Raw genomic sequence first — 15,841 nt, forward strand, 5'->3', positions numbered from 1 at the left:
GAAGAATAAATGATAAAACAATCCTAAAAGTTACGAAGGTATACTCTTAATTAATTCAATTTTTCTAGTTATTATTGGTTTGCTGGTATTAATCCAAAACTCCTCGTATTCGATATTTTATAGTATCGGTGCAGACAATCCATGATGGCTGACACTAGGGATTATATATATAGGACATATATTATAGGATGTGGTTTATTTACATATGTTGAGCTAAATGTTGTGCCCATTTGATCTAAAAACCGTTAGTGAATATAGTTCATAGAAGTAAATTAAAAAAAAACTGTTCTGCAGAAGAAGAAAAAAATAGAAGGTAAGTTTATCTTTTATTACTAAGAATAAATAATTACAGTACTTTTTTTGGTTTAAAAAAAAAACTAAAAATAGAGCGTCAATTTTTTTTTTTGGTTAAAACAACCTTCTCTGTTTTGAACATTTGTATATTTTTAGTCTTCGAAAAAATAAATACTATTAGATTAATTTTAGGCCGATAATTTCATTTGTTTAGTAATTTTGATATTATATAATGGCAAATTTTCTCCCCAGGGGCAGGTTAGTATGATTATAATATATCAAAAGGACTAAATTGTTTAAATTTTCTGTAATGAAGCTCGAGATATTTTATTAAGCTGGCATTTGTATATTTTACTAAATATAACTGCAAAATATAATTTTAATAATTTTGATAAAATTATACAAAAAGGTTGTATCATGGAGTTTCAATTAAATAAACTTTTAATATTTTTGAAAAGAATATTTTTTCCAAGGCATAAGAGTGGATAATTGAAAAAGAAGACTTGTCCATTACTGCAACCTAAACAAATTTGATTTAGGACTTCTTAACGGTATTTAGAGCTCTAAGTCTAAGCCAGTCTTTTTAATTAGGCACACATTATAAACATTATAAATAATTAACTATAAATACATGATTGTAGAATTAAAATTTATAAGTTAAAAATTAAGTTAAAATTTATAAGTTAAAAATTAAAATTTATAATTTACAGTTGCATTTATCTTCAGAGATTTCTTGCGCTTCTAAAAAAGCTAAAAGATTTTGTCATGATTTTTACTCTTATCGGATTATAGCGTTTTTTTTTGTTCGTGTAAATAAGAATTAAAACACTTGACAAGCAAAAATAGTTAACTGATTTATTATACACGTATACACTAAACACAATGAGTTGAGACTACTAGAAACAATTATTTATACTATAGTTATTTCCTACTATTAATTTCGAATATTAAAAGCGCCAATATTCAGACTTGGACTGGCCTCCTAGCTGGTGGGGCTCCTTATACACTGCGAGTCTATAACTTGGAATAAATTCGATAATAAATAAATGGGAGCGTATTCGGAAAAACGCTCGGACACGTCAATTGAGATTGTAAGTAAGCATTTTTTACAAAAAAAGTCTTTATACTGGATGTGCCATATAGGCGGAGCTAATACCAACTTTCTTATTTTAAATACGACACCCTATATGTTATTATATTTTTGGATTTTCCACAAAATTCCAAATATTTTGATGTATCACATGCCATACCTTTATTCGATTGTTTTTAAAATACAAGGCGTTAAAGAAAACGTATTTCATAAACTTAAAGAGGGTTCTTTTAAATCTGTTTCTTTAATAAGTATTCAAAATGTATACCATTTACTATTTGGCAATGCCCTAAACGTACTACAAATTCATGTTGAATGTTTCTTATGTATTCTGGAGAAATTTTTTGACACTCTTGCCTTATTCTAGTTTTCAACTTCTCAATATTTGCCGGCTTGGTCACATAAACTTTGGATTTCAAATATCCCCATAGGAAAAAATCCAGCGGAGTCAAATCGCGATCTTGGTGGCCATTCTAAAGGTCCTCTCCTGCCAATCCACCTGCCTGGAAAAAAAGTATCCAGATAGTTTCCAACAGGTCTTGCAAAATGGGGAGGCAAGATGGTGCCTGGCTAAAACCAGATGTTTCTATTCGGCATATCAGCTTCTATTGGATTAGATAAATTTGGAATTAGTTCTTCTTGTAAAAACTGTAAGTACCTTGTCCATTTAAATTTTCTTCAAAGAAAATTGGGCCTATAACTTGCTGACCTAGAATTCCTGCCCAAACATTTATTTTTTCTGGGTGTTGAGTGTGGTCTTGCCTCATCCAACATGGATTTTCTTATGCTTAATAACGGCAATTTTGGCGATTTACTTCTCCGTTCAGCATAAATGTCGATTCATCAGAAAAGAGAATGTTTTCTGTAATAAGATTATTATTATTCTGCATTAATTCCATAAATTGTTCACAAAATTCAATTTTTCTATCTGCATCCTCCTCATTGAGTCCCTGGAGAATTGTTAGTTTATACGGATGAAATTTTTCTGCTTCAAGAACCCTTACTACTGAAGACTGGCTCACTTCCAATTTACGCGCTAACTGCCTAGTGGGAATATTAGGATGTTCTTCAATGGCTAATAATACATTAATTTTGATGTCTTCAAAGAGCAGATCGACGAGAACTAGTTATTGTTGTAACGTGACCATTTTCCCAAAACTGTTTTTCAATCTCGCTTATCGTACTTTGAGATATGGGTGGTAAATCAGGATACGTCTGTCTGAATAAATGCAAAACGTCATTTTGGGTTCTTGTTCTATCTCCGTATCCAATCATCATTAAGATTTAAATCTTGTGTTTTTCACTTAAATAGCCCATTTCGTAAAAAAAATTAAAAGAAGCTTAAATCTGATTATCCGACAGTCAAAATTTATAAAATGTATAAATTATAAAAATACCATATTTTATAGGACATTCATAAAATATATTACGAAAAAAAACTGTTTACTGAAACGCATATTTTTTGAATTGAAAACATTTTTAAAATAAAAAAATCAAAACTTAAAAGCAGGTGAATAAAGGTATGGAATGTGATAATCAAAATATTTAGAATTTTGTGCAGAATCCAAAAATATAATAACATATAGGGGTCCCATTTAAAATAGGAAAGTTGGTATTAGCCCCGCCTACATAGCACACCCTGTATAAAAAAAATATTGTAAAAAATGCGCAACTTACAATCTCAATTCACGTGTCCGAGCGTTTTTCCGAATACGCTTCCATTTTTTTAACTAAAGACAGTAAACCTGCTACTGTCTTTGTGAACTTATGAATATAGTTTTGGATGTTATCGATAAATTGGGGATATTTATCTTATTGAATCCTTTAGCTGGCCTTTAGTCTGGTACGTTTAATATAATCTATTATATTATAACTTGAGTCGTTTTTATCTGATCCATGTTTTTTTATTAACTATGTTAGTTTCCATGTCCAAACTTGTAGCTAGTCTGTAATTTAATTGGACAAGCTGATTTTTCCAGTCATTTTCTCATTTGGCTTATACAGACTATTAAGCTCTTTAAATAAGCTTTATTATTTAGAAACTAATTTATAAATACAAATCTTAATGGTTTAATCTTTCAAATTGGTACAATGTGTAATAATTTTGTTGTCTCTTCATATTAAGTAGCTATTAGACCGAGAACCATTCTACTTCGTATATTTGTAAGATTTTTTTCTAGAGCTTGTAGTATTTTCTCTTAGCTTTATTATAGCCTATTTATACAGGGTGTTTTCAAAGTTGAATAATTTATTTTAACTGCTTGTATGGATTCGTCAAAAGGAGTTGATACATCAAAATTAACCTAAATAAATGTTGCATAATAAAAGAGATAGTAAATCATTACAAATTTAAAAAATAAGTATAATAAAATAGACTAATAAATAAATTTTTCTATATTCTCGCCAAATGCCGTGCAAATTTTTAACTGTTTACTGCTCGTTCCCTTTATCAAAATTTGTGTTATTGTGTGGTTTTCAGTACAAATCTTTGGTTCGATCAGTTGTCTGTTAATAGTGCGTATTTCATTTGTCTGATTGTCTGGTGCAAAAAAATGGTCTATGTTTACGAAACCAATAAACTAGTAATCATAATACTTACCTATCAAGAGTGCCAATAAAATGACATAGACTTCGTGACATAGTAGGTATTTAAAAGAACAACGAGAAGGTCATGCTGAAAGAGCTACTCAACCTGAAATGTTACAATTTGAGGAAGACATTTTGAAATGGTCGAAGACCACTTAACAATGAGTAACTACTAGAGCCATAGCAGCGCAAGTTTCTCATAGTAAAGTGTGGAAGACAATATGACAAGAACAGTATTATCATTATCACGTAAATTATTTACGTACGCTTGAGTTGGGGAGTAAGCTGGCGAATGCGTTACGAAAGCGAAAATTGTGATCAGGCGACGCAAAAGGTAGTTAAGAAGGAGATATAAGTTAGTAGAGATAGAAAGAGAGAGAGAAAGTTGCGGTTCGTATATTACTGTAGGAGCAAGAGAAAGCAGTGCGTGCACACATTTTTCTTTCTCTCTTACTCCCATAGTCAGTGTATGAAATATATATATATATATATATATATATATATATATATATATATATATATATATATATACAATTCAACAGTAGTTCGTTTTTGAGTTTGCTAGCCTTATGCGAAAGGTGATTTCTTGATTATTTCGTAATTTGATTTCGTTCTTGAACAATTTTATAAATTCATTTTAAAGTTCATATTTTGTGATTTTTTGGGTGAATAATAAGGAATTATGGCAAGGTATGATACACACTCTGAATATGAAAGTGGTGCTCCAGGATCATCAACTAAGAAGAAATTACGTACGTAAATTGGGCATAAATATACATATGAATGAAGCTAAAGAAGTTTTACTTCAGTCGTGTGGTCTAAAGCGCACTATTTTTTTTATAAAAGAGGCCATATTTACACGGGATAGAGTGCAAAATTTCCACAACAATCATGTTTGGGTAGTAGAAAATCCGCATATTGTTAAAAGATCTAATTTTCAATATAGATTTTCATTAAATGTTTGGGCTGGCATGGTAAATGGCATGCTTATTGTGTCCTACTTTTGTGTACCTCGACTGTGGTGAAATGTATTTAGAGTTTCTTCGACACAATGCGCTACAATTATTAGAAGATGTTCCTCTAAATGTGACACAGACAGAATATGTGGTTTCACCACATTTTAGACGAGAAGTTCATGAACATTTAAATAGGATGTTTTAAGTTTCTGAATAGATGGATAGGGCGCAATGAACTTATTTTCTGGCCTCCTCGCTTCCCAGATTTAACGTCTTACGATTCTTTTTATGGAGCTATTTGAAAGAGTTGGTGTATTATATAGGAGTATTATATAGGAGCAGTAAATACTCCGAAAGAATTTCAAGAGCGTATTAAAAATTCTTGTGATTTCATTCGTGGACACCAGGACCTTATTTTCGAAAATTGTAAAGAGTCGTGGATCGCCGAGCAAGATTGTGTGTTAATCGAACAAACGGAATAATTTTAAACATTTTTTTGAAAAACGGTAACCATTTACCTTATTAAAGATTTTTTTTAAATAATTTTCTATAATCTGAAGTAACTCTGTTATTATGCAACGTTTATATACGCGTTGGTGCATTGCCACGCTGACCATAGCAAATTGCTTCCCTGTTTATTTTACAGAAAAACTGTATTACACTTTTTTAAAGATACGAGTAAGATAAACCACCGTACGAAATTTCATTACTGTCGAATAAATGATTTAGAATTTATTTGAAAAAAAAAACTAAAAACTAAAATATGAAATCACCAGCCAAATTATCAAAATGTTATGTCAAAGTGTTGTCATCTATTTATTTAGTGGTCAGTATGAATAATTCTTACACTAATTAAGAGGAAATAACTATGGATTGGTTTTAGCAGTTTGGTTTTAGAAGTGCTAAAACAGCAACAATGGCAATTAATCACTTTATAGAAATAATAAATGATGGTCTTAAAAAGAGGGAATTCACTAGAGCCAAGTTTTGCGATTTGAGCAAGACTTTTGATTATGTCTCCTTTAAAACTCTTGCAATGAAATTGAGATATTATAATTTTTCGAACTGTAGCATAAAATTAATAAAATCCTATCTCTCTGGTAGCTCTCAAGTGGTTAATTTGAATGGCTCACAATCTGATTTTGCAGAATTAACATTTGGGGTTCCTCAAGGATCAGTGCTGGGACCTCTGCTTTTTTGATATATATTAATGCTCTCGAGCGCAGTGATCCTAGTGCTGATCTTATTCTCTTTGCCGACGACACAACCTTAATAAAAAAGGCATATGCACTTGGTGATTTACACATAAATCTACAGGAGACACAATCGAAGGTTTCAGATTGGTTATATTTTAACAATTAAATATAAATGCAGATAAAAACCAACAACTGTACATATCTACTCGCAATTTAGATTTGGCTAATGTTGGCAATGGTTGGCACCGGTTATCTTTCTTGGGATAGTAGTAGTAGTAGTAAGGGTGGGGGAGCTAGAGCTCGGCAAGTAGACCTGAGCAGTCCCTTTTCGCCAACCCCAGAATCACCCACTTCTACGCCTCCACTCCCCATGCGCAGTCTCCACTGAGTCGGCCCGTCCTTTTAATAAAGGCTTGCACATTGTCCCAGTCCAGATCTTTAAGATCTTCCCGCTGGAGTATCGTTGCTCCGAAAATTTTCCTTCTCAGGCGACTCCACCTATCACAGATACCTAGTATGTGGTATGAAGTTTCCTCCCCTGTACCGCAATTCGGACAGAGTGGGCTTTCTCTTATACCAAGAAGGTGTCAACCAAGTCTTTGGTACTTTGTCGGGTTTTTGTTAGCAGTCGTCTTGCTTTAGAGCCGTCATGGTCTGGTATCATTTCCTTGGCCTATCTACATCCTTCTGCCCTTCTCCAATTCTTTCTTGTTTTTTCCCAGGCCCAATTATTAAGTGCCTGGAAGATTTGTTCCATTCCTGGACTAGCGCTGAGCTGGCCCTGGGTTTCTGAATCGCCTTGAGGGCAGCTTGACTATCGGAGTAGATGCAAATCCCCCCGTTACCTTCCAATGCCTCTCGTTTGTTCGCTACTTCGAGTATAGCAAACACCTCCGCTTGGAAAACTATGGTGTGTTTCCCTAGCGGGAAGGATTCCCCTGTGTTTGTTTCCATCCTGTATACTCCGGCTCCGGCTGAATTGCTGCTTTTTATCCATGCTCCATGTGTGTACCAGTCCAGAAACCACTTGGCTCTTTAATTTGGTTCGCTGACCATTCTTCCTATGTCGGGATTTCGACTTGAAACCCCTTCTTTAACCTTAGTTTGCCACTTTCTGTAGTGCATCTGGATGTCAGAATGGTATGTTCTTACACATCCTGAGAGCAATCGTCATATGGCCTTGTCCTAAGTGAACATTGCGCCACCCTCCGCTATCTCTCATCCTCTTATACGCCGCCATGGCCTCCCTCTCAATCCAGACTGGGAGGTCCAGTAGCCCAATCTGATACATAATGGGATTATTTAACCATGTGAAATTCCGCCTCTTAGTAAAGAGAATGAGCTCGGTCTTTTCGGGGTTGACCGACAGCCCTGTCTCCCGACACCACTGTTTCACTATACTGCACGCGACTTGCATTCGCTCACAGACTGTGTTCACGAATTTACCCGTGACCATCACTAGTCCATCGTCCGCGTATGCCTGTGCATAGAATCCTTCAGGTTCTAGCTTCCTGAGGAGACTGTCCATCACCAGGCACACCAAAGGTGTGGCTTTCACCCAGTCGTTTTCACCCTGACCTCGACACAACAGTCTCCCAGTGTAGCACTGATCTTCCGGACTTCCAGCGCCGTTTTGACCCACCTGACAAGATAAGCCGGAGTGCCCCTGGTCAGGAGGGCTTGGCAGATAGTGTCTGTTTTTGACTTATCAAATGCTCCTTCCACGTCAAAGAAAAGAGCAAGTGCTATTTCCTTGTTCTCTATGGCTTTTTCAGCTTTGCTCACTACAGAGTGAAGCGTCGTTTCCGTCGACTTCCCTTTCATGTAGGCATGCTGATTCCTATGTAGTGGCGATTCTATTAGAATCTCCTCTGTTATATACCTGTCTATAAGCCTTTCTATAGTCTTTAGTAAAAATGAAGTCAGGCTAATTGCCCTAAAGGACTTTGGTTGACGGTAGTCTTTCTTGCCCGGTTTTGGGATAAAGATCACATTTGCCGCCCTCCATGTTAGTAGTACATACCCCATTGCAATGCTGGCCTCAAAAACTCTCTTTAGAGAGGCCTACTTGCAACATCATGGGTTATGGGATTCCGTTAGGTCCCGCAGCGTTATAGGGACTAAAATCACCCACTGCCCAAGATAGGGCTTTGTTTGTTACTATGTTTTTGGCGAGGTTCCAGTCCGGCTTCGGATCTGGTTCCTCGCCCCAATTTCCCAGTTTCCCCTCGGGATAAAAATTGATTCCAAACTTCTATCGGATGCACATGTTGATTACATATGCCCTGGAATCGCATCTGGCATCTTTGCACTTCGGAGCTTGATGCAGAAAGAGTCTCTTAAAGTTGCACTGTCTGCTTACTTTACTGCGTGTATCCATTCAAGAATTTCCTATGAGATTCTAGTTTGGGGCATGGAACCAATGTGGGCCGTATTTTCTCCCTTCAGTGAAAGGCCATTAGGATCCTCGAAAACCTGGATAGGGCGGAATGTAGTATGCATTTCTCAAGGCTCAATATTTTAACTGTGCCCTGTTTATATATTTACTATTGTCTATCGCATGTCAGGGCCAATGTCAATAACTATGAAACTTTTGAAGATGTACATTCACATTTCACTAGAAACAATACTAATAATAATACACAATTTCATAGAATTCATCGCATAAAAAGGGGGGTATATTTTTATGTCTCATGTTTTATAATAAGTTGCCACTTCAAATTAGAATATTGCCTCTTAATAAGTTTAAAGTAGTGTTAAAAAAATATCTTGTGGCTAAGAGTTTTTTTAGTATCGATGAATATATCAATAATAACTTTACTGATGTTACAAACTATGCACATTGGATTTAAGCTTGTGTAAGTGAGCCTTTGCTTTTGGTCAATATGTAATTCATTGACTTGTGTAAGCATTTATGTAAGCACCAAGTTCTTTGCCTTTCTCTATGACTAAGTGGTACTACATGGGGAATAGTTTTCGAAAAGTCTCCGAAATGTTCTCTGTGAATTTCCCTGATAGGCCTTTTCCAAGTAAAACAACAGTGCAGAATATTGTTAATACCTTTGAGACTAAGGGTACGGCAATTAGTAAATACAAATGCTCGGAGCAAAACAATAATGATGGCAGAGCTGGAGAAAATAATTCAGCTTTTGAAATGTTACTTCATGTTAAAGAAAATAAAGGAATTAGCAGCAGAACTCTTGGAGAAGTTGTAGGAAAAGATCATAGTACAGTATTGCTCACACTAAAAAAATACAAATATTATTCTTTTAAATATCCAAAACATCAGGGACTAAGGGAATGCGATGAAAGCCGAAGAGCAGATTGCTGTTTTGAAGTTATGGGAAGGGCGAATCACAGAACGTTACGAAATGTTATTTTTCACGAATGCACCTTTACCTTGAACAATGAGCCAAATGTTTAAAATTTTCGTTACTGGACTAAAGAAAACGAATACAGATATGTTCTTACAAGGACCCAGTACGCTCAAAAGGTAAGTGTTTGGACGGGTATTTTTGTTCATCAAATTATTGGACCTTTTTTTCGGAAAAAATATTTGGGAGGAGATGTATTTTTTGAACTTTTACAAAATGAAATTGTACCAGCATTGGAAAAAGGTGCACCTGAAAATAAAGTTATAATATTATTTGGTTTCGAATGGATGGCTTTCCTGCACACAATTAATAGCAACTCAGGGAATATCTTCAAAACCAGGTCTCCGGACCTTTTACCAAACGACTTCTTCCTGTGGGATCACATTAAAAGTGTTATTTATAAAGATATGCTTATCAAAATTTAGAAGCATTAATTTTAACGGCATGTAATCCAAGCATTTAAAAAAGTCTATTACAGTTTTTCTGTAAAATATACAGGGGAGCCAATATTTTAAAGTATCATAATTTATATTGGATTTCCTATGGCCAACTTGGCGATGCACCACCCGGTATGTGATTATTGGTATATTAACTTCTTTTGACGAGTTGATAACTACAAGGTGTTAAAATAAATGTGTCAACTTTGAAAACACCCTGTATATTAGGAGGACCAGTCGCTAACTTTACATGTGTGCCCCGAGATGTCGCGGGTTGTGCATGCCGCTCACTCCATCGAGATAATTCCCGAATACCGGAGGACAGCTGGTATATTCGCAGTTGTTAAGATTGTTCCAATGCCTATTTAGCTTTCAAAGGGGCTTTATGAATTTTTGCCGTTTTTAGCTAATTTATGCTTTTTTTGTTATCTAAGCTTTAAATCCCGTATAACTAACCTGAAATTTAATTGCATAAGCCAACATTTTTTTCTAGTGAGTTTGTATTTTTATTTATACAGTCTATTAAACTATTTGAATAAGCTTTATATCGTTGATGATTTTTAAATATTATATAGGCACTTTGTAATATTCCATATTGTCGGGCATTGGTAAGGGGAACGCATTTGTACATAAAAAAAAGGCAAACTTACAAAATGCTCAACGGCATGTGCAATTACTATAATCATCATTATAGAATATTAAAGATCCAAGCTTAAAAAAAACTTTACCTCCGGCCACTGAACACCTCAACATTAATTAGTAAATACTTAGACACCACCTAATACCATTTGGGGTACATGGGATCTATGCCCAATCTAGTCGAATTTTTGCATAGCATCGAACATACCTACAAATTAGGCACACAAATAATTTATGAAAAAAGTTATTTTAAAATTATATCCAGTAGTAAGAAAGCACACTTATATATATAACATGTTACGATCCTGAAAATCGCTTCATTTTTTATGATTGTTCAACATTGAATTCTAAATTAAAATAATGCCTAGCTCAATTTCAATTTCCACTTTTGCAATTGAGCTCCTGGCAATGTTAAAAAATGTTGTTCGAATTCCTTTCGTAGCCGCAGATTCAATAGCCATAGAATATATTATAGTACTCTTTTTTTCCAAAATAAAGCTTAATTGAAATAAATGTTTGTACTTCAACAAAAAAAATAGCATAACGAGTCAATAAAGTCATGACTATTAAAGCAAAATAAATAAATCTAGTAAAATCTGTATCAAGCTTTGGAACCGTAACTCTGATCACAAAACAGCCAAAAGAAATTTTATCAGCAAGACCATTAATATATCTCTTAAACTTAAGACTTTGGTGTTAACGCTGTTAGTTTAAGTATCTTAGTGTAAATATTAACAGTCATATGCACATTTTCCAAGGTACAAATTAATTTGAGCAGTTAATTTAATTTTCTGAAAATGTAGTCAATAGAGTGGCGTAAAGATCACTCGCTAGAATCATATACAAAGGTGGAAAGGTAGAAGAGTGGTCATCAGCGAAAAGGGTACTTAACCTGATTACTGGTTACCCAAACGAATATCAAGAAAATGGAAGGTCATTTATATAAACGAGAAACCGGACGTCCAAAACCGAATTCTGCGGAAATCTTAAATCCCTGTGAAAAATCACAATTGAAAGCTTCCGATAAGTCATAAAACTGCAGCGAAAGCCCTAGGCACTGATCAAAAATAAAGTTTATTTAGAGATTATAGTTATATTGTATGTATGTAGATGACATCATTTGTTTCCTTAACTGGTCGAAGGCCGAACTGAACCTTGGGAATTATAAACATACGATTGATATACAGGTATCTAGAGGTAACAACATATTGAACTTGAAAAAGAAATGAAATAAAGAAAGTAAAAGAAGAAAGAAGAAAAAGATAAATTAGCTATAAATGCAACAGAATGTATGTCAGATTCTCTGCTTAAAAGCATGACACAATAGTTTAAACGAATCGACTTTTAAGCCATTTAAAACATGTTCAATGTTATAATTATGTAGAAGACCTGTTAGTAACTCCTTTCTATAGCCTTGACATGGTGAGTGTACCAGTATTTTGTAAATTCCATTCACGTACATTATTTCTAAAAGTGTTTTTTTCATAAAGGCAACTAGGATATTTAATCTTTTCAATTATGTAACACATACAAGCAAAGTGGAGTTTTATTTTGTTGGCCATATCAACTAAGCAAGCATTTTTAAGGATTTCTATTTAATCTTCAAATTCCAAAAATCAAACGTAGGTAAAAGCACAGATGTAAATATATGTATTTACATCTGTGGTAAAAGTTCTGTACTTTTGCTATTCGTTTAGTATTATTTAGGTCGGCCGATTTGTTTGTTTGTTTTTTCCTGTTTTTTTACTCGAAAATTTTGAGATTAAATGTGACCTTTTATAAAAATATTTAGTAAACCGGAGTGCTATTGAGTAGGCCAATGAGTTACCAAAAAGTATTGTGATTGCTTTATTATTTTTAAATTTTCTTTTTGGAGATTAAGTGCTCTTTGTTGTTTACTATGGCTCAAAATACAAAATGTGAAGCTTGCAATTTGGACTTGGGAGCAGATGAAAAATTTTTACAATTGCTTGTGACAGCTGCAGGGGACGTATGTACCTGCAAGAACGCTGCTCAGGGTTGTCAGCCTCATAAGTCAGGGCAGTGCAATTACAATAGCGTGTATTAATGTACTTCTGTGGTTCTTGTCGTAATGCCTTTAACAGCGTGCCCATTATGGTGAAAAAAATGACAGCGTTGAAGGAAGAAATTAGGTCTTTAAAGGAAAAAGTTTTAGCATTGGAAAAAAAAGCCTAATAATATTCCCACCGAGTCAATGTTGTTTGAAATACATGAATGTGCACAAAACTTGATGGTGTATAATGTACAGGAATCCAGCTCCAATAATTTGGATGATTGCATAAACCACGACAAGGCGAAGATTTCAGAAGTTTTTACTACTGTTTGGAGTTAGATAAGATGCTGCCCTTAAAGTCCTTCGAGTCGAAGACAGTAGGAAACCTAGACCAGTTAAAGTCCTTAGCAGTAACTGTCAAACTTGCACTAAAATCTGGTTTAAAGCTGCGTGACTCTAACTACAAGATACCTAGGAATTAGACCAAAATGCAGCAAGAAGCATACAAAAGTGCCAAAGCATTGCTTGAGTCAAGGGTAGAGAAAGGTGAAGAAAATTTGGTCATAAAATATCGAAACGGATGCCAGTGCTTAAAGCCAAACAATCAAAAAACAGACCAATACCCCATTAACTGTTTACTTCCAAAATGTAGGTGGGTTACGGACTAAAATAGCAGCTCTTGTGAGGGCTATTTCTAGTTTTTCATATGATGTTATAGTATTGGTGAAAAGTAACTTAAACAAACAATTCTTGGATGGTGAATTACACTGTAATGGCTTTAATATCTTTAGAAGTAAGAGGCAAAGTGGAGGTGGCATTTTGATTTTTGTTAGGAACAACATCTCAACACAAAAAATTAATATTCCTGACACTAGGGTGGAGCAACTCTTTATTTTGTGCCAAGTATATGGCAAGAAGTTTAAAATTGGGGGTGTTTATTTACCACCTTAATAATCTAGAAAGTTGTATAAGTAGCATTGTAATTCGGTAGAATATACAGTAAGGATGCACAAGTTGTAACAAGTAGCGATTTTTTGATGATGAATTTATGTATACAGGGTGGACCAAAAATGAGCTACGACTCTCAACTTATTTTTCAACACTTCTTCTAAACTTTCAGGTTTATCAAAATCTGGCGACCTTGCTGGCCATTCAATAAAATCCAATCCATCAAATCCACTATTTGGGGAAATGTTGGTAAGGTAATCTCGTACCGGTCGCGAATAGTGTGGGAGGGGGCGCCATCCTGTTGGAACCATATCGAATCTGCCGGTATAAATGGGTTTTCACCATTTGAATAAAGTGCAATTAAACTAGGTACTATCTGATTTTGAAGCAACTCTTAATATTTTTCAGAGGTAAGTGTGGCCTCAATAAAATAGGGACCCACAATTGACGTGCCCACAATTCCTGCTCATACGTTTAACTTCTTGGGAAATTGTGTGTGACTTTCGATACTCCAGTGTGGATTTTCTGGTGCCCAATAACGAAAATTTTGCCTTTTTACAGAACCATTTAAAAAAACTTGCCTCATCGGAAAAAAACAACCTTACTTAAGAATTGTGGGTTTGCGTTACATTTACTTATCATTATTTCTAAACACACGCAAAACTCTATTCTACGGATGTGATCATTTTCAATAAGCTCCTGAGTTAAATGAATTTCATATGGATGCCATTTATTCCTATGCAAATATTTTAGAACACATGATTTACTAACCGACTGATCTGCAGCAACTTATCGAGTTGATTTATGTGGAATTTCTTATAAATTGAGCAAAATATCTAATTGTCTGTTTTCTGGAAGCGTGGGACGATCCAGGTCATATTTATCTCTAACATGACCAAAATCTCTAAATTTTTTACAATTTTGCTTACTACTGAACGTGTAATAGGCCTCTCCGGATATTTATAGTTAAACAGATCGCAAACTTCGGCCTGTGTCGCCATATCCTACCATCATCAAAATTTCAATTCTTTGTTTTTCAGTTAAACGCGCCATACTTTTAAACTTTGCAACTGCACTTGACACTTACTGACATTTACGTAAAGTAATACATACTATTTCCATGCGATCAAATGGTGACAAGGTGTCAACAATCAAATATGCCTGTTAAAAATCCTTGAAAAAACATATTTGAATATGCTCAAATGACCCAAACAGTTGCAAATTTATTAATAATGTTAGTATTAACACACCCCTGAATTTTAAATGAATTTGTTCCAATTCGCGCGGCCTCGCTGTATATTATGTCAACACTATGCTTCCGATAATAATTACATTTTTGGCGATTATAATTTGCCGAATGCTGAATGGTCACATGATGAATTTAGAGTATTGGTATAATGTCCAATAGGGGATTCAGCGCTCCAGGTGGCAGAAACTTTTGGATACCTTAAGCTTTTTCTTTTTAATTTTTAGTAGTATACAAAATTTATTAGTTAGAAAGGCGCCAGATGAACTGTTTGAAAGCAGTCTTCATCATTTTGGGTATGAATGTTCTTTGCATGTGGTTACTTCATCAAAAACTAGTCTATGATGAACATTAATTATTATGACTTCAGGAATGCAAATTATAGGGAACTTATAACTTCTTAGCTTCATGGTAGTGGTGTAGCATTTTGAATAGTAATGATGTAAATTTAGCTACGATTATTTTTTATGAACTGCTTGCCACAAGTGCAGCTAATTAACTCTAGAGAAAAAAAGGCACACTCAATTTTTCGGAATGATTGTATCTATAGCAATTACAAAAAGTTCTTAGATTTACTAGCACAATGTAAAAGGCTTTCTGACATCTGCTTCTCGAACTATATCAGGTGTTCTGATATGAAACTAAAGGACGATTCTAAATCTTTTTGGAGGTTTATTCAAGACAAAAGATCAACTCATAGTCTTCCAACTGCACTTTATTATGATGGTCAGTTTGCGTCAAATGCGGGCAGGATATTGCTAATTTATTCAAGGAGTTTTTCTAAACTGTGTATGTAAATGACCAAGTCTTTTCCACTTGATACGGTTGTAGATGAATATATTGCTAAAAATATTATTTGTCAGGAAATCAATGTGGAGGATATATTTGATAGTATAAGTAAACTACGAGATAAGCTTTCAAAGGGACCCGATGAAATACCTGATTACTTTCTTAACCGGTGTGTAGGTACAATAGTTTTACCTTGGTCCATTCTGTTTAATAAATACCTTCAATCAGCGGTCTTTCCTAATGCTGGAAAGGAAAGTTACCTTGGTTGTTCC

The 15,841-nt window shown here is 34.5% G+C and overlaps 1 protein-coding gene across 1 annotated transcript in view; it reads left to right on the top strand.

The window, feature by feature from the left end:
- The first annotated feature begins 207 nt into the window (after positions 1-207).
- The window catches only part of LOC126745713 (pickpocket protein 28-like), a 53,477-nt gene continuing 37,843 nt past the window's right edge, over positions 208-15,841 (top strand). Inside the window, exon 1 of the mRNA XM_050453690.1 lies at positions 208-313. The gene's annotated coding sequence lies outside the window, so the exon portion shown is untranslated. The remainder of the gene's footprint in view (positions 314-15,841) is intronic.

This window comes from Anthonomus grandis, chromosome 16 (assembly GCF_022605725.1).
Source record: "Anthonomus grandis grandis chromosome 16, icAntGran1.3, whole genome shotgun sequence".
Classification (NCBI taxonomy): Eukaryota; Metazoa; Arthropoda; class Insecta; order Coleoptera; family Curculionidae; genus Anthonomus; species Anthonomus grandis.